Below are 19,565 nucleotides of genomic sequence, written 5' to 3'. Positions count from 1 at the left end.
GATGCATAGACATAGTGTTGAGCTCTCCAATTTAGAGTTTGTTGTTACTTTATTCAAATATTATGAAGATGTACTTCTTTACTGTTTATGTACTTCTATTAAACTTTTGAAGGAGAGCACTATCGGAGATATATGATTTATCAAACTTCAGAATTATTTTTCCTGGTTTTGGTGTGAGCTCGTATCATTTCAATTTTAAATTTGTATCTTAAATAACCTTAACGTTTCAGTTCAATTTCTCAACTCAGTGAGTGCATACATTTTTAGTGCATGCAAATAAATTGAAATTAGAAAAGAGAAACGTTTCACGATTAACCGTCAAACTTTATCCAGTTTACATATTCGATTAACGGTTTTCAACTGCTCAAATAAACTGAGTCGTGACTAATTTTCAGTTAATGCGAAAGTTCAAGTGAAAATTTGAAGCTAAAATTTTCGAACTCAGTTTCAAAGTAAAGTGTAGTACTTGATGGCGCCCCTATATATCAAATCAACCTGCCACGTGACTTCCGGTACGGCAGGAACAGCTGGGAACTGGCCGTAACAGTGTGCACATCAGAAAAAGATTCACATGGTTCAGGACCTGATAATGCCTGACACTGTAACGTGATTCTTTTCGTTACATTCCCTAGTTCCCAATATATTTTTAGTGTTTATACACTACATAAGATTATGATAAATCACAGCACGATTATGCATTTTAGGATATGTATATTTCATAATATATATCCCATTTGACACATTAAAATAATGAACATTCAATTTTTACAATATGTATCTTCGTTCTATGTTTTTTCGTTACTCTATCAACGAGATAAACAATTTGTTATAGCAACCAAAACAAGAAACATGTCGATACAATACAAATATTTAAATTATTTCCTTTTATATTTTCTTCTTCATCTTCTTTTCAACAGCTTATGCCTTTTAAATAGCACTTTTGTCCCTAAATAGAAATAATGTGAAGAACATATAAAATATACATTATCGTTGTATGTGTGGCTCCCGAACTATAGGACTTCTTAAATTGGTTAGAATTGAGAAAAGAATCCTGGACCGTTAAACATTTTATATACATGTTTACCTTACTTTTTGAATATCCTTTACATATAAAAATTACAATTCATGAAACAATATATTATTTTATCTTATCTCAATATCATTCTTATATTTCTCTGATAATCAATTTTATTTTAATTTTATAAAATTATTAATAATGACATACTCAAAATAGAAATTTGTTGATTATTTAGATTCAAGATCATTTATACTGCTTAACAATAAAGTTGGTGTAAGTTAAAATACAGCATAACATATTTCATTTATTCGGGCATAATTAACATAACATATATAAAAATTACAATTCATAAAACAAAATATTATTTTTCTTATCTCAATATGATTCTTATATTTTTCTGATAATCAATTTTATTTTAATTTTATAAAATTATTAATTATGAAGATATATTCAAATTATAAGTTTGTTGATTATTTAGATCCAAGATAGATAACTCAATATTATTTATACTGGTTAACAATAAAGTTGGTGTAAGCTAAAATACAACATAATATATTTCATTTATTCGGGCATAATTAACATAACTTGGAGAGAGACAATATTTGTATTGTGATTGCATAGAATTCAGACGAAGTACGAATTACAAGGAAATTATAGCAATATTCCAAGTAAAACAAAATAAAAACTAATCGATATCACAAGAAAATAATCACACAATACAGAAATTATTACACTAAGAGTTAATTTGAAAATTCGACATTATCTATATTGATCTTAGATTAAATTTCTGTAGTAACTAACGTTTTAACTAGTAGCATCCATTTACCTTTAGTATGTTTCGACGGACGCCATAACTTTAGCTCGTCAAGTGACATTACGAAAAGATTCGATTAGGTCGCATTGAATAGCACAATCTTGAGTAATGTCCTGTATACTATTTACTTCACCAGTTGTTTGATTCCTATTCTGAAAATTTCTGCCACCTGTGTAATTACTACGAAATTGGTAATACGTGGGAAATTAGGTCGGTTGTTTACATTATTTCTAAAAGATGTAGGATTATTATTTCTATTTCTTCTAAAATTAGATTCGGTCGTATTACCATTACGAGAAAACCCAACATTACATCTTGTATTATGATTGCAATCTTCTCGGACATTGATGTTTCGAACAGGAATATGATTAGCTGATTTGTCATGGCATTACCTTGCAACCTAGACTGATTCTCATAATTTTGTACTATCATAAGTAAATGATTAAAATTAATACACTGCGAAGAGATCAATATTTGCTGTAGCCTAAATGGTAATAATATTCGTATTGAAGCAATAACGCGTGATTCCTGTTGATATGGATTGATCAGTTTCAAGTTATTATATGCTGAAATCACAAAATCTGAGACTTTTGTCCACCTTAGGATCAAAACGTCGGTTTCTAATCTGGGCAACCCGGTCTGCTAACAAAATCATTTTCAAAATTTGCTATCAGTGCCTTTTTGAAATCTGAATAATTACGTACACTACCTCTGATAGCTTTATACCAAACCGAACAAGGTGGTAACAAAATATGTGGTAAGATTATGAGGAAATTAGACTTGTTTACACTAATTAACTCACATTCCTCTTCATTTTTTTCTAAAAAGGTGCTTGCTGGGATATCCTCAGATCTACCGCTACAGATCTACAGAGATTTTATTTCACTAAATTTTACGCGAGTATTGGTACTAAAATATCTTCAACGTCTAGGTTTTACATGCGTATGATTCCTTCGATATTGGCTTCTTTCTTCATCGTCTATATTAGAAATGGTGTCCTCCCTTTCAGAATAGCCTTCTGATGGATTACTGTCCTCTTCACATGGACTTGATTCAGCTCTCTTATGTTCCACATAAGTTACGTTGATGGCAGGGTCGGGATTACAATTTGCTGTACTAATTTTCTCTTTGATGATCTGTACTTCTTGTTGCAGTCTCCGAATTTGGTTTGTATTGTCATTAACCTGTGTTTCTACTACTTCAACTGTACTTCTCACCGCTGCAAAACTATGGATAATTTGCTCTATCCTATTGCCGGTTAGTTCCAGTTTGGTATTTATCTGTTGCGTTACTTGTTCCAATCTGGAATCCATCTGCTGTCGTATTTGTTGTATTTCTTGTTTCATTTTGGAATTCAATTTGGAATCCATCTGCTGTCCTATTTGTTGTGTTACTTGTTCCATTTTGGAATTCAATTTGGAATCCATTTGCTATCCTATTTTTTATATTACTTGCTCCAATCTGGAATCCATTTGCTGTCCTATTTGTTGTGTTATGGAATACATTTGCTGTCCTAGCTGTCGTATAAGAACAATCACATCCGTCGATGTCTCCGTTGCTGATATATTGATATCATCAACTCTAGCACTGGTAACTTCGTCCATTTGAATATTCGTTTTAATTCTTCGATATATTTTCTTTTTATTTCGTAATAGAATGTAATCTGCAGTGTTTGAGTAAATGAGATAGTTTACTGTAACTTCTAACTAATCTCAAAGGTCCCAGGGTTTCGGCACCATCTATATATGTAACGTGATTCTTCTCGTTACATTCCCTAGTTCCCGATAATTTTAGTGATTATAAACTACACAAGATTATGATAAATCACATCAGGATTATGCACTTTAGGATATGTATATTTCATAATATAATCGCATTTGACACATTAAAATAATGAACATTCAATTCTTACAATATGGATCTTCGTTCTGTTTTTTTCGTTATCCTATCAACGAGATAAACAAGTTGTCATAGCAACCAAAACAAGAAATATGTCGATACAATACAAATATTTAAATTATTTCCTTTTATATTTTCTTCTTCATCATCTTTTTAACAGCTTGCACCTTTTAAATAGCACTTTTGTCCCTAAATAGAAATAACATTGTGAAAAACATACAAAATATACGACTTAGTGAGGAGGTTAGCTGAAATAAATATGTCATTATTGCAGCTAAACGTTCGCACACTAAGTCATGTGTCAGACATTATCAGGCCCAGAATCATGTTGATGTTTTCTGATGTGCACAATAAGGTAACCTGAACTTGAGCATAAGGCCCAATTTTTGAACCCGAATCGTATGGGTTTGCCTCGTATAAACTACTGTGCGTAGTATTTTTCATAATATGAAATCATGGCCTCATCAATTGGCAATATTTCATCCAGTACACCACGTTTTTGAAGCTATGTGTATGCCGGTCCGATCTAGAAACAGTCGGAGTTTCTAGAACCTGTCAGTCCCATTATGTTTTCAATTGCCATTTAGATGCAGGTGACGTAGAATCAATTCAAATTGGTTACAACGCATATTTTCAGTCAGGATGGTTGGCGTATCTTCATTCTTCTTCCAAAACATATACTTAATTTGGTACTTAGCATACTCAGTTAATAATAAACTTCCTAGAAACATCAGAAGTTGATGTCTGTTTACACTGAGGCTTACGTTCTTTTAGTTTGCATACAAATTTGATTGTTCACAAACGAAAATAAGTAATGCATTGTCAAAAATAAATAAATAAATAAAATAAAAAAGAAAAGAAAAATGAAAGAAATCAAGTGGCGACACACATTTTATTGCTTCATTGGAAGGGGTAATTGAAGTGCAGAAAGTTTTCTGTTCAAATTCTGGATTTTCTTTTTTCCAATAAAAGTTTTTATATTAGTTCTTTTAATCTACTGCGGCAGTTTTTTATTCGAAGTAATATTCTCTAAAACGTTGTTACACTGGAAGGAATTGTATTTGTAACTCACATGTACTAAAGCAACGCTTTACGCCCAAAGTGGTCCAAATTTCCTTCATGTTCATCATCCGATCGATCACTATCTTCATCGGTGTCTTTTGTTTAATTAGGTGGAGCAACATATATGAGACCTACCTTTTCTGTTTCATCTTCCACTAATACCGCCGGTATTTCGTGCACACATAAACTTTAATAGATGAAAAGAGAAAACAAATTAATGTGCTGAAAAGATAAAAGTAATGATTCAAATGCATCAATCAATATGTACAAATATATTATACACATTCATTGTAATGATGGCCAAATCACACGAACATATTTTATTGAAAGAAAATGGTTACAGAAACTGTGGCACACTCGAACGTAAAACTAAATGATATGCTTTTGTGTAACACTAAGCATAAAAATTACCATTCACAGGGCAACACATAGGTAGTGTAACACCTTTCTTTCAATAAAATGTGATCGTGTCCTTTAGCCATTTTTAAATATTGAATTCACCGGAAAATTTGAGTAATCAACCTAATGGCAACACTCTCATGAAAGTAAGTTGTTTATCAGTTATTTTACGTTTCAAGAATGACAGAAGATAAGATTAGGTTTGCTTCGTTGGACGAAAAAAGTTACTACTGGAAAGAGGAAACAATTGTATCTCTTGAATGACTACAAGCGGTGCAAGCGAACTAATGAGTCTATAGTAAACAAGCGTTTCTTCATGGCTTCCAATGTATTTGACAGCCAAATATTTCTCATTGTGTAATTCACATTAATACAATTCAGGACATTATTTAGTACTGATTGAATCCTAAGGACATTTGACTTGACAATAACGTAAAATATAAGGAAATAAATCGAGATAGTAACTATAAGAATGGAAATTTACTTACCCCGTACACGACTCAACGGAATTGCAGAAATTCATTTTCTCTTCTTCTCCTTCTGTACAAGCAACCTGTACTCAGAGTTGGCAGAATATGAGCAAAACAAGTTACTTTGAATCTATACATTAGGTTAAAAACCTTTCGTCATGCAGCAAACGATTTCACTTTCAAATAAGCCGCAATATTTAAGTGTACAATTTACTGGATACTATGCACTAATAGGCTTAAACTCATATATGATGTATTCTCTGAATTCTGCATTTGTTCTATATATGGCGATTTAATCTGTTTCATTGTGTTGTGTCATTATGTTTTAAAATCATACCTTCTGCTGAATCACAGTGAGTATTTATAGTATCAAATGGATGAAACTTTGCTGCCTTATCTCCAACATATTCTGTTCCAACAGGTAAATTCTTCTCACTAAAACCTAATACAGTATTAATAGTATCTAAAGTTATTGAACAATAATAACAACATATTTTAACTGATTTCGATATATCATTTTCTTTATCGTAAAGTGTTGTTAGTAATTCTGGATTTTTTTCTTCTTTATATAAATTTTCTATAGCTAATAATAAGTCCGAATGTTTATTATGAAGTTCTTTCCAATATTATAAATCTACTAGTATCAATTACCCGCTTTGCTGGGTTAAGTTAAGGAAAAATAGTAATACGTTTCGTTTATCAGTCACTTTTTACTATTACTAAAGCGCTCCTTGATATTAATTTTCGATGATTTTTAAATATAACCTCTCCTCCCCGTGTTGCGGACCACGGCATCGGTAGTGTCATTGTTCATCTCAGCGAGCCCAAAAAGTATGAATTCGACACTGATATTGGTAATTTTGATTTTATCTATCTCTCTATCTATCTATAGCTTCAAGCGGTCGCTTCGTCCCAAAGTAGTAGAATAAAAAAGAAATACATTTACGTCAACTTTTCTCATGTCCTAGCTTAATAAATTGTTTTCCTTGAAGTGAAAGAAAATGTTTCTGTAACATGTATAGAAAACCGTCAGTTTGTTGGTGAAATGTACCTCTATCTTCCATTGACCTTTTTTCCACAAAATACTAATTAATTAGTTAATGAATTTCAATGTTTTGTTGCGGAAAGTTCATTTTAGGGTGTTATTATTGTACTCAGAATTATCTACTATAGTATCGATTCACAAATAAAAAAGTTGACTTTTTTTTTCAGAAGTGAAGTCTATGTTGGTTTGTATACCTTACATGGGCTTCTCGCACTAACTCAAAAATGATAAAAATCAACTTTAAAAATTTACTGCGGGCAAACTATTTGTTACTTTTTAACCGGATTTGAAGAATATGCTAGGGTTTTACACAAAGAATCTTAGAAAAAATTGCGCTCGAAAATTATATGATCGAAAATTACCGACATTAATGTCCAATCCATAGTTTTTGGGGTCATGGAGACGAACAGTGACACTTAGGATGCCGTTTAAATCCAAAACCATCCCCCATTAGTACTCCTAAGGGGAAACGGTAACATGTAAAAATAATTGAAATTGACCGATATTAGTGTCGAATTCCTAGCTTTTGGGATCCCTAAGTTGATTGGTGACAGTTTTATTGCCCTTTATATCTGAATTGAAACGTTGGGTTGATTTTGAGTTTTAAGCCCCGTTCAGCAGCGAGGCTATATGAGACGTGGACCTACTGATTAACGTGGAATGCGAACCTCATGAGCTCCCACCGGGAATCGAACCCGGGTCTCCCACGCCAAAGGCGCGTACGCTTAGCCACGAAGGAGCGTTGAATTGAAACGTATTCTCCCTATGCGAAGAACGGGTATTCTGCTAGTCATAACCGAAAAAAAAGAAAAAAATATTCTTGAAACTAAATTTTATACAGATTAGCAACTACCTTTTTGGAAAACAACATAAAATAATATACCTTCTTTTTACCTTTCTGCCTTCTTTTGTTCGATAATTTCCACCTTCAACAATAAGCTAAGAGAAGAAAGCTTTGTACGGCTTCAAACATGGAGCAACACTCTCTTTATTTAAAAAAATCAGAGCTATAATTTAGAAGAAGCTCAACAGACTTATCTAATCGTAAGTGCATCACTGCCCCTATGTTGTATATAAGGCAGGCCGCGGTAGCTCAGCTGCAAAGCGCTCAGCTCTGGTGCGAAGGGTCTATGGTTCGACCTAAGTTCTACCAAATAGAATTTGTGGTGGATAAACGCTTTGTGTGTGGGTTTTTCCGTTTTCTTCTACCTTCTTCATTCCACTTCGTTCATTATCATTGTCACCGCCGTCTTAGCCTTGAAGCAAATCATGAAACGCTAAAGTATAGACGAAGAAAAAATTGCCATTGGACTGCCTGTGATCTCAGCTGGTTGTGAAAGGAGCTTATGTTATGGATCTGTTATGACACTCACAAAACATGAATAAGAGCTATGTTAAATGGTACATTTTCGAAATGGTGTCTTCCCACTTGCGACAGTCCTATTAGCGACAGGAACTGTTAACTGTCCCATGAGCGACCGATTCGATCTGTTAACTGCCCTATGAGTCACCGATTCGTTCATACTAAGACAATGGAAGAAGATAAGGTTCAACAGTTCGTCAAGTTATAAGGGATTATTTCAGATTGCTACACGACAAGCTTTTGTGTATAAGTCAAAACAAGGAAGGAAGGCAAATCAAGCAATCAGTTTAGTTTTAGTAGCTTAAAATAGGGGAAAGGTAGTTTAAAGAGTTTGTTTACCTTTTGGATTGTTTAGAGTGAACTGTATTGTAATTGGCGGGATTAGTTGAGAATAGCCAATCAGATGTAAGGGATCTCAAAAGCTACCTTTCATCATTGACATTTTTTTTTTTCATTTTATTCATAGAGTCTTAGGAAGTCTAAAAAGTAGATAGTTGGCGAAACTGTTACAGTTTAAGTTTTTCAAAATAAAATATATTGCTGTGCTTAGTGAGTAATTAGATTTGAATCAAATTAAGTACAGAAAACAGAGCTTTTGAAGAAAGGGGATATTACAACTCGATTTTCAATAATTACATAGGAATATACTTTTCATGGAATTATCCCTGTTGTCTCGCTAAGTTATTTGATACGTTTTATGTCAAATGTAACTCAAAATTAAAATAAGCTTTATTTTCACTCACGGTAGAGGAAATATATATTTGACGAACAGTATCACTGGCACATACATATTTCATACCAAGGTTGTTTTGGCATTAATAACGCCGGAGGCAAACATATTTTACGAGATGGAATCATATTATCTTCCATCATCTCAATGTAAATGAATCGGTCGCTCATAGGACACATAACAGTTCCTGTCGCTAAAAGGACTGTCGCTTCTGGGACTAATTCAGAAATTAATGATAATAAATTAAAATAAAGTAATTAGTCATATAGTTGTTATAATTTGAAAAATAAAGTAAATACATGAAAATAAATTCCCGGGAATTTATATACCAGGGGGAAAAACCGGGAATATTCCCACTTTTTATTTTCCTTCTCACCGGGAATATTCCCACTCCCCATCACTATTCCTGAGCCTGACACCTCACTGATATTCTCCATATTAAAAATCACTTATTAGAAATAATCGAAGGCTACCACAGAAGCACTGGAAGCGATAAAAAAAGGAAGATATTACATTTACTTTACAGAAACTTGCATACAGTATATCCACAAACTCTTGCCTCTACCTTTTTTTAACGTACAAACAGACAGGATTAGTTGTTGATAGCTATTAAGGTTGGTGTAAAGGGTCAAGTTTTGCCGATAGATGCCACTACAGTATTCGTATATCTCTCATGTATATTTCACCTGTCACAAAAATTCACTATTTCTCTTACAAATTTCAACCTAGAAACTTGAAATTTTTAGAGAAGTAACTTCGTAACGTATCGAAGGCAAGAATCCGTGCCGATTTTTTATTTAGAATTTTTTTCATTGTTAAAATGGCTTGATTGTTGAAATGGATATCCAAACCTTTAACAATATACCTGTTTCAAGAATGAGGAAAATTATAAATAAAAATCGGCATGGATTGTTGCCTTCGATAGGTTATGAAGTTCCTTCTCTAAAAATTTGGGGTCCCTAGGTTGAAATCTGTAAGAGAAATCGTGAATTTTCGTGAAAGGTAAAAAATACATGAGAGATACGAAGACTGTGGTGACATCTATCGGCAAAACTTGTCCCTTTAAATCATCCTTAACAGGAAGCAGCTTCATTTTGGAGAAGTGACAGCGCAACGCAGCGAAGAGGAAGAGAGTATTATATTATTTCCCGTGTTAAGTTTCTTCATAAGAGCCCATAGGTTTATCTAAGGGTTGAATGGACTTTATTACCTTTGAGAAATAGACCCCTGATGTTATTAATTGTTGATATCCATAACTTCATAAATCGAAGGTTGCCAGTGCCAAAACGTTTCGTTTCTAGAAGTATGAAATGAACTTTTTTTTTCAATGTCTAATAAAGTTAAAACATGTGTTCAACGGATCTTTTATTATGCAGAAATATTTCACGGTTCCATGAATTTACCGGCGAAAATCGTGTTAAATTCCTTCATTAAACGTAAATTATATTACACGGACAACGGAAATTAAAACAAGCCTCTTCATGGAAACTTTTAAATTTCGGAATGCGGTATTTAGAAAGTTTTTAAACGTCCTGTGAGAGGTTAGATATAAGGTCATTTGGGGTAGTCCCGGCATTTGGGGAATTCCGTCACTTCTAAGCTTGCAACACTGCTGGCCTTCAACGCTTCAAGACCGGCATTTGTCATTAGTGTAGTGTGATTTGCATGAGTGTGTTGCTGTTTGCAATCTGAGTTCCTGACATCTACGTCCGTTTATAAGGGAAACAAAAATTGAAGAAGCAGATAAGTTGCCTGTGAATTTTCTGAATATATAACCTGATGTAAGATTTATGTTTCAGTAGCTAATCTGTACTATAAATCTAAAAACGAGCAGATGGAAAAACTATGGCCTGGAATCTTCTATGTGTCATTGCACAACAGGTGCATATCGCCAATCTCGAGAATCAGTGTTGTTAATTGCAAATAAAAATGTATTTTAATATTAACAGCATTTGGGGCAATCCCGGCACATGACTTTGGGGCAACTTCGTCGCTTGGTGATATCAGAGTGTTATAGTTAGTGGTGCTAAAATTAATGTGTACACGTGAAGGTGAATTCTAAATAAGAAACATCTCGTTCCAGGAAAAAATTGGTTAGGAATTACATTCGACAACAAACAAATGTAGTTGGTCCCTCGAAAATATGAAAGCAGACGTTGAAGCTGTAATGCAAGGTATGCCAGTTGAAGCTGCCGCCAGAGCGTATGATGTTCCACGAATGACCCTAAGGATCGACTGAAGCGATCTGACATAGATAAAAGATTAGGTGGCATTTCAACCTTTTTGAAAGTCCAAGAAGACGAACTGGAGAAAAGGATCCTGAAATTAGATTCTGTAGGATTTGGACTCACCGTTACAGACCTGCGTAGATTAGCATTTTCTTTCGCTGAAAGAAACAACATTAAAAACCGCTTCAATAAAAAAAACAAAGATGGCGTTATGATTGGATTTATGGGTTTTTGAAGAGACATAGATCTGTTAGTGTGCGGCAAGCTGAAAACCTCTCATTCGCTCGGGCTAGGGGTCTTACAAAAGATACAGTTGAAGCGTTTTACAAAATTCTTGAAGATTGCTATGATACATACGATTTGTGGGATAAGCCTGGACATGTGTTTAATTGTGATGAAAGGGGGTTACAATTAATATCTAAACCAGGAAAAGTGTTGTCCAAAAGACGGAAGAAAGACGTGTACAATCTAATGCAGAAAGAGGGGAACCTGTGACTGTAATGGCTTGTGCAAATGCCTCTGGAAATTTTATTCCTCCTTTTGTAGTAATGAAGGGCCAAAGAAAAAAGAACGAATTCAGTAATGGAATGCCTCCAGGAGCAGTGGTTGAAATGTCTGATTCTGGGTATATGACAACTACTGTTTTCGCAAAATTCTTGGAACATCTTGCAAAAGTACAAATCTCAAGGTGAAATTCTTTTGATTCTTGACGGACACGGGTCACATTCTAAGGATTTCAAGGTGCTGGAAAGAGCCTGCGAATTGAATATCAACCTTCTGTGCTTACCTCCTCATGGAACACATAAACTGCAACCTCTAGATGTCTCTTTTTTCAAACCTCTAAAGCAATTTTACAATGAAGAATGCCGTATGTGGTTGCGTACAAATGCAGGATTAAACTTATCCATCACAAAATGTGTTTTCGGAACTCTTCTTAGGAAAGCATGGGTAAGGGCTGCTACACTTGCTAATGCCGTTAACGGGTTTGAAGCATGTGGAATATTTCCTTCAGATCCCCACAAAATTCCAGACAGTGCGTTCCAGCCATCGCTACCTCATTACAGCGCCACTATAAATACTCCTGTTAGTGGTGAAGAACCCCAGTCTGCATCATGTAATGCAAACTTGGATTTACCTGACCATCATGCTACAGTCTCCAACTCTGGTTCAACTTCACAACATAACAACAGCAGTACAATATTATGCCTACCACATGACAACAATACGTCTACATCACCAAACAAGAAAAGGTCGCTTCCAAGTTCTGCTGATCAAGACTCTGGCACATCTGTTCAAGCATTAGCTCCAACACCCAAGAAATGTGTTTGAACTTCCAGAATGCATCGAGGAATCGCAGCAAGAGCAAGAGTCTTGAAATCTCCCCAATATATTCAAGAGCTGCGACAAAAGCCAGCACCTCCCCAGAAAGCATGTGGCTCTAAGAAGACAGTTGTTATTCGTAATGGCTGTAGGCGAAAGTTAAATCTTGCGGAATCCCAGACAAAATCCAGTGAGGAAGAGAAGGATTATGGTGGAGAGTGTCATCAATGGTACTATTCCAGCTTTCGAGGAGGGCAATGGGTGCAGTGCACGAAATGTTATTACTGGTTTTATGAGAAATGTGTGATAGGTTGTAATCCACAGTTCGTCTGCCACAATTGTCAGTAAACTAGCAAGCATGTCTATAGACTCACGTTAGAAACTGCTATTGTTTCATTTGTTATTGCTATTTTCATTTTATCCTAAAATTATGCAACAATGATTGCTGTTGCGCTTCAGATGCCTTGGTTTGTATTCATTACACTTGTATAATCACTTTATGCAATACATATATTTTGTTTCTTTTGCACCTTCAACTAATGTCGTTATTATTGTTGGTGCCGGAGTTCCCCATAGTGCGTGACGGAATTCCCCAACAAGTTTGGGGAAACACGGCAGGATGTAGAGTTGTATTTATGTCTCTCTTACATCTATGGAAACTTTATTAACGGTATAGAACTACTATTAAAATATAAAGGAATGTTCAATGTATTATATATCATAACAACAACTTGATCGCGTCATAAATATATTTTGCAGGAATGAATATATGCTTAACGTGCCGGGACTGGCCCAAATTACCTTAATTTAGTTTTGAGAGGTTAGTTTTAGATGAGATTAGGGTTTTAAGCAAAGCAGACAGTGATGTTCAAAGCGAAGCAGACACGACGAAAATAGAAGCTTTAATTGAGAATTATATGGAAAGTCCGAAAGGAGAAGAGGATGTGGAGGTAGAAAACAAATAAGGAATTGAGTTGGAAGAAGAGTGTAGGCTAAAGACTTATCAAGGTTCGTCCAAAAGTTCAAAGTAATTGCAACATTTGCCTTACGTCGAAATGACACTAATATGTTTAGTGTGGTTTCTCAGGCTAGTCTGTGGAAAGTTGAGCAGACAAGCAGCAATATGTAAAGAAACTCTTCTTGACAGTTAACGTGTGTACAGTATTTTTTTTTTTTTTCGGAAACCTATCTTTAAGGTAAATTTTTGCTAGTTCCGTTCGATTTCGCTAAAGACAGCCTCTGCTGTATCAATACTATTACTTCGATTTTCGTTTAGTACGTTACTTTACTTATTAGAATAATTTCAATCAATGATTACTACCATTAAATAAATAAAAGTACAAACTTTAGAAAAATATGCTAATGTAGGTTCATACCAAGTTTACATCCAATCTACGGCATATTCATGAACATTTTTTTTGTACATGCATAAGTTGATGTGTTTACCAGCGTTAGGCGATGTTCGCAAATATTTTAAGTGTTTATGAATATTATGACATGTTTATCAACATCAAAATTGGTAATTTTTTTAAAAATATGAATATAGGTTTATAAAGATGGGCATTTCACTTGTTCATGAAATTGTAGAATTCAGATTTGTGTATGTACAGCATTCTCAATGACAGAAATGCAGTGAAAATCAACCCTTCAATCAGGGAAGTTCGCAGGGGGTGGGTTCTAAGGTTTAGAACTCCCTGAAATCTCGACTTTTCTGTAAATTTAATGTAATTTGAGGGGTGATTTTAATATAACTTAACCTCGTATTGAATTTCTACCCCGAAGATAAATTTCTGCATATGTCCTTGCCTTCATTTACTACTATTTTAAATTAAAATTTAAAGTTTCAATACCTGTAAAATTCAGAAAAAAATGTTCTACTGCTGTTTTGAAATAAATATCAGATTGTGCAATCCTGAAAAGTAACAGGGTTTCATTCCCTAACGATCATTGCAAAATTTGCTAATCGTAACTTAAATGATGCAACAAGTAATAACTGCAATGCATTTTTTTTCACGCGCTACCCTAGCCAACTGTTTTAAGTTGGTCACAAAGAAGCGGGTGAGGTTAGATTTACATCGGAGTTGCACCAGCAGATTGTGACGTATTATCATGGGAATCAAGGTAAAACAAAACGAGTGCTGCGGGGCTTATAACCAACTTCGCTCGCTCAGCTTGTTTCGTAACGTAAGCAAATCACTTTTTTTTATCAATAAAATAGTCTCCCAATAGGACTAGCTCAGGAGAGTAACGCTCCCGGAAGTAAGAACGAAAAACACAGTCCTGATTGGTTGGCGTTATGTATGTCTTGCCACGTTGCATTCAAATACCAGAATTCAGACAATTGTTGTTGTCGGTCCTTGTGGCCGAGTGGACTAGCGCTATAGCCTATGCTAGTAATGAAAACCTCTTTTGGCGTGAGTTCAAACCCGGCCCGAGGAAAGTTTTTTACATCTTTTTTTTTACATTTTTATAACACTTTTTAAATTAAAATAATACGAAAATAATACTCAAAAATGTGATTTACTTACTTTTGTGCAGATAAATAGTAGTAGTAGTAGGAACGGGTTAGAAGCCCCGCAGGGTTCGTTTTGTTGCCCTTGTACTCCATGATATAAGGCTCGTTTTGTTCCCCTTGTACTAAATGATATAGATTTTGTCAAATTGAAAATGACTAGGATAGCGCGTAAAACAGCTGACTAGAGTAGCGCGCGAAAAAAAAACGTACTTCCGGGAGTATTACTCTCCCGAGCGGGTCGTCTCCCAATTACCCCTACAATTCCTTTCTTTGCGAGGGCCGCACTTTTTACTCTCCTGTTGGTTTATAACGTCACTGTTTATAAGGGCTATCAGAAATCTCTAGGTAGATGTTGGAAAAAACTACAATTTATGCATTATATATTACGTACAAGGAAAAAATAAGTATTATTTTCATCTTATTTTAGTTTAAAAAGTGTTATAAACATTTAAAAACATAAGAAAAAAAAACTTTCCTTGTGCCGAGTTTGAACGCGCGCCAAAAGTAACTTTCATTACTAGCCTGCTCACTAGAAAGCTCCGCTCAAGAGGCAACAGCGTCTGTCATTTGATTGGTGATATGTGTATGCTACGTGGCGAGATACGGATAACTCCAACCAATCAGAACCATATATATATATATATATATATATATATATATATATATATATATATATATATTGTATGGCTAGGGTCGCGAGTGATTAAAATACAGTGGAGTCCCGTTAATTCGAACTTGGATAATTCGAATAGAAGTCCATTCCCCTTGAAAACTATATTGAAAACAATAGTAAAAAATCGTGCATAAATCGAACTTTTGAACCTATGTTTTGGGTAATTGGAAGTAAATACAGTTGAAAATTTTTAATGTTGGGCAGATGAAAACAGAGAAATAAAGTTTTAACGTGTTTTCAGTTATCCAGATGCAGCCATAGGGAAGAGAAATACAAAAGATAAATAGAAAATCTAAGTAATGATAAAGATGAAGGTGAGCTGGGGAAGAAGTAAAGATATCGAACGTGCGCCAATCTCATCTTGTTTCAGAATTGGTTGAAAATTTAAGATGAATTATTGATAAAGTCAAACAAATGTTATTAATATCGTATTCCACGCAATACATGAAATTCAAGATTTTTTGACTGTACAAAAACAATCAAATTTAAGCAAATGAGGTTTACGACCTCTTAAAAGTTAGAACAGAATATTCAAGTTGTTACTGGTGTTTAATTCTTTGGGCTATTCAATGTATGTTGTAGTGTTGTACGCAGTGGCGTATTTACGATTTTATTTCGGGAGGGGCTTTGCTAACTTTCGGGGGGGGCTTTGCCTGGAAATGCGAAAATTCTGCAAGATCTTTCATTTATTTTACTATACTAACTAAGATTTCGGGGGGGGCTTAAGCCACCCCCCTAAATACGCCACTGGTTGTACGTAAATATATTTTCCATTGTACACGGTTTGAATTATGTGGAGTCAATGCGTTTGTTAGTTTGCGGTATTCGATCACGCAAATAATAAGCTGCTTTAAAGATAAAGTCTACACCATATGAATATGTTTTTGATGTACAGTACTTTGGTTTGTTTGTTATATATGTGAACATGAATGTTGTTCGATAATTCGAATTTTGCATAATTCGAGGTTTTTTTCGTGTGCCCTTCGACTTCGAATTAAAAAGAGTCCACTGTATGTGCAACTGCAATGCCGACTATCGAGGTGGATTAATCACTGTGTTTTCGTAACTTTGATATCGCTGGTTACGGCAAGATTTTTCTTCTTCGTTTTCGATTTTAGTTTATATGATGATACACCGATGTTCGGATCACATAATGAAAACAATATCCTAACCATCTCGCGAAGACTTCTCTGGTACTGTTGTTTAATACAAAATAAATTCACATAAAACACCACCTTAGTTGATCATAAATTAACATGTAGATCAGAGATTCACCGTTACAATACCCAAGGAAGTAACAAACAGAGTATGCCGCGGCACTCTTTAAAAATAACAGAGAAGGTATTTTCAATTTCGGCAGTAAGAATCTGGAACTACCTACCAATCACTGACAAACCGTACAATTCATTTAAATCATCACTCCAAACATTATTATTTAGAGATCAGGGACAAAGCATTGGCACATATGAAAGGTTTACTACAGTATGAAATTGGACTAGCGGTATGAGTATCTATCTATCTATCTATCTATCTATCTATCTATCTATCTATCTATCTATCTATCTATCTATCTATCTATCTATCTATCTATCTATCTATCTATCTAGATAGATAGATAGATAGATAGATAGATAGATAGATAGATAGAAAGATAGATAGATAGATATACACAATTGAATGCATCATGTTATGCAGTTGTCTGTATCTGTTTTTTCCTTTGTTAAGGTGGCAGAGCAGTCTCCAGCTGAACCTCGCCCACTGAACTAAAGACTAATTGAATTGAATAATTCCGTTTGTTACCAACTGATTCCAAATTTTGCGCAATCCGTAACAGAATGAGGTCATTGATAGTATTGTTTATTTTTGCCGTGTTTCATATTACTGCCTTGAGTATTGTTTGTTTGAAACATTGAAAAATTAGGGAGACACTTGAATAAAAAAGTCACTCCTGTGAAAAAAACTCAGTAATCTTTTTTCATATTTATCGTTTCTCTTTTAGCCTTATCCTTTTCATTTTTCTATATTATACTATTTTCTAATTATAATTACTGACTGAAGTTCTACAATGTAAACCATCACGAAGAAACCTAGAAACAACCTGTGACCTGGTATGTCTGGCAACATTAGCAACTGACCAACTGGTGCGATTGTAGGCTGTCCCCTGTTTGCGGCTAAAGAGATTTAACGCGGAGAAAAGTGAAACTGAATGGAATTTTCATAGAACTGAGAAACAAATGACTTTTATGTACTGTCTGGTAGCTATATAGGTTTATACTTAATTGCTTCTCAACGGGAAGTTAGAAAGGGTATCTTCGAAGTTCGTTTCTAACTCGACAGGTAAGCTGGAATTAACGCGATTTGAATATGAGTTTCAAGGTCTGATACTGTATGTGATTTATTTTTATTCTTGAGCATGTATAGGGCGCTATGGGGCATTTACTTCACTATAAAAGATCAGTATAACATAACTTACTCTAGGTTGATAATCCCAAATATGCTTACGGGTAAATACACCCACTTCCTAAACAAACGTGATATTCAAGAAATATACAACACACCTAGTAAGTTTCACGCTATTTTTGTATTTCACTGCTTGCTACTAAATATATGCATATTGATTCTATAAACAACCGAGAAGAAAAACAGCTTTCGAGAAATTATAATAGGTGGGTACGTAGAAAGGAAAAAGAAACCGGTAACTTACTAGGGGTCTTACGGCTGATCGTATTATCTGGTGCAGACTAAGAAATTTCGACCACAAAATTAAAAATTTTATGGGTAACATGAAAAACTCAATATACAGGTGAAGCTTAGGCAAACCACTGGGAATAACTGTTGGAAGATCATAATTGTTTCATTATTTCCCTACCTATTTGTTTCCTATAATTTGCTCTAGATGACATAAGACATCATATGGGTTCACTCGACCACACGGTTCTACCCAATAGAAAGCTATATAGGTAAAATACGATGTGAAATGTTTTTGGTGAAGAAATTAGAATGTGAATATAAGTAATTACTGCAAGTGCACAGCATATTAAAATGAATTTTTAGTGATATTGAAATTACTGTATGTGTAAGTGTGCTCTTTCAATATCCGCGTTTATGCATGCACTCCCTGTTCTGACTCGGTTAGATAGTATTCGTGCTTTTTGGCGGCCACCTTGCACAAATTGGTTTGTTTTATGTTCTGTAGTTTTCATGCTGTACGTCCACACACTACTTATACTGAGCCCTACTGAAGTCAGTCTGCAAGTAGTGGTAGAGCTCCTCATTTAATGCATGCTCTGGTAAAAGAAATACAGAGCTCTAACCTAACCTGAAAATGTAAGAAGTGTGTCATAATTTGGTACAACCATTTGGTCGAATAATGTCCATAGCATTGATGAAGTTCAAGCAGACCACCAGAAGCAATTTGACATTTCTTACATTTTAAGATTAGATTAAAATTGCTACAATACAAGATAGGAAAAGTTACAGTTCTTTAATAATTTGTGTGTAAGTAGAGTGCCCGGACTTACGTCATAAAAACTACAGTGCATAAACCTCAAACCAGCCTGTGCTAGGTGGCTGCTAAACAGCACGAATGCTATCTAACCGAGAAGAGGCAGAGTCTATGTGCCAACACGGGGTGCGTCCGAAAGGGCAGACACATCAGCAACTGTTTATGCGTATACGAGGGTGATGAAAATGTTGGTTTTCTCACTGATGGTAGTTCCTATAGCACTTGTAATGGTTTCACACTATTCCCTGTTCAGTGTAAGCAACTCTGATAGACAAAATATTTGTGTCCTTCCGCTCGTCACAAATACGATTGGCTAGTGATGTATCACTCCCACTCCCCACGGGGAAAAGCAAATTATACACTTGCATTTTGACAATACTGTCTCGTGTTGTCCAGATACTTACAGCAACAGCAGAAAAGAAAGAAGAAACTCGAAAGATTAAAAAAAAAAAAAAAAAAAAAATCGCTGGTAAACAATTGTTGTTTAGTGAGTAAATGTTTACGTTGTTGGTGTTTCACCACAA

At 34.7% G+C, this 19,565-nt stretch overlaps 1 protein-coding gene across 1 annotated transcript in view; it reads left to right on the top strand.

The window, feature by feature from the left end:
- The first annotated feature begins 17,662 nt into the window (after positions 1-17,662).
- Positions 17,663-19,565, top strand: part of LOC145685916 (ubiquitin thioesterase otubain-like) — a 62,266-nt gene continuing 60,363 nt past the window's right edge. The window contains exon 1 of the mRNA XM_081758681.1: positions 17,663-17,873. The gene's annotated coding sequence lies outside the window, so the exon portion shown is untranslated. The remainder of the gene's footprint in view (positions 17,874-19,565) is intronic.

Source organism: Thermobia domestica, chromosome 5, assembly GCF_964235325.1.
Source record: "Thermobia domestica chromosome 5, izTheDome1.hap1.1, whole genome shotgun sequence".
NCBI lineage: Eukaryota > Metazoa > Arthropoda > Insecta > Zygentoma > Lepismatidae > Thermobia > Thermobia domestica.
The sequence above is the reverse complement of the archived record's forward strand: the minus strand, read 5'-3'. Positions and strand labels throughout refer to the sequence as shown.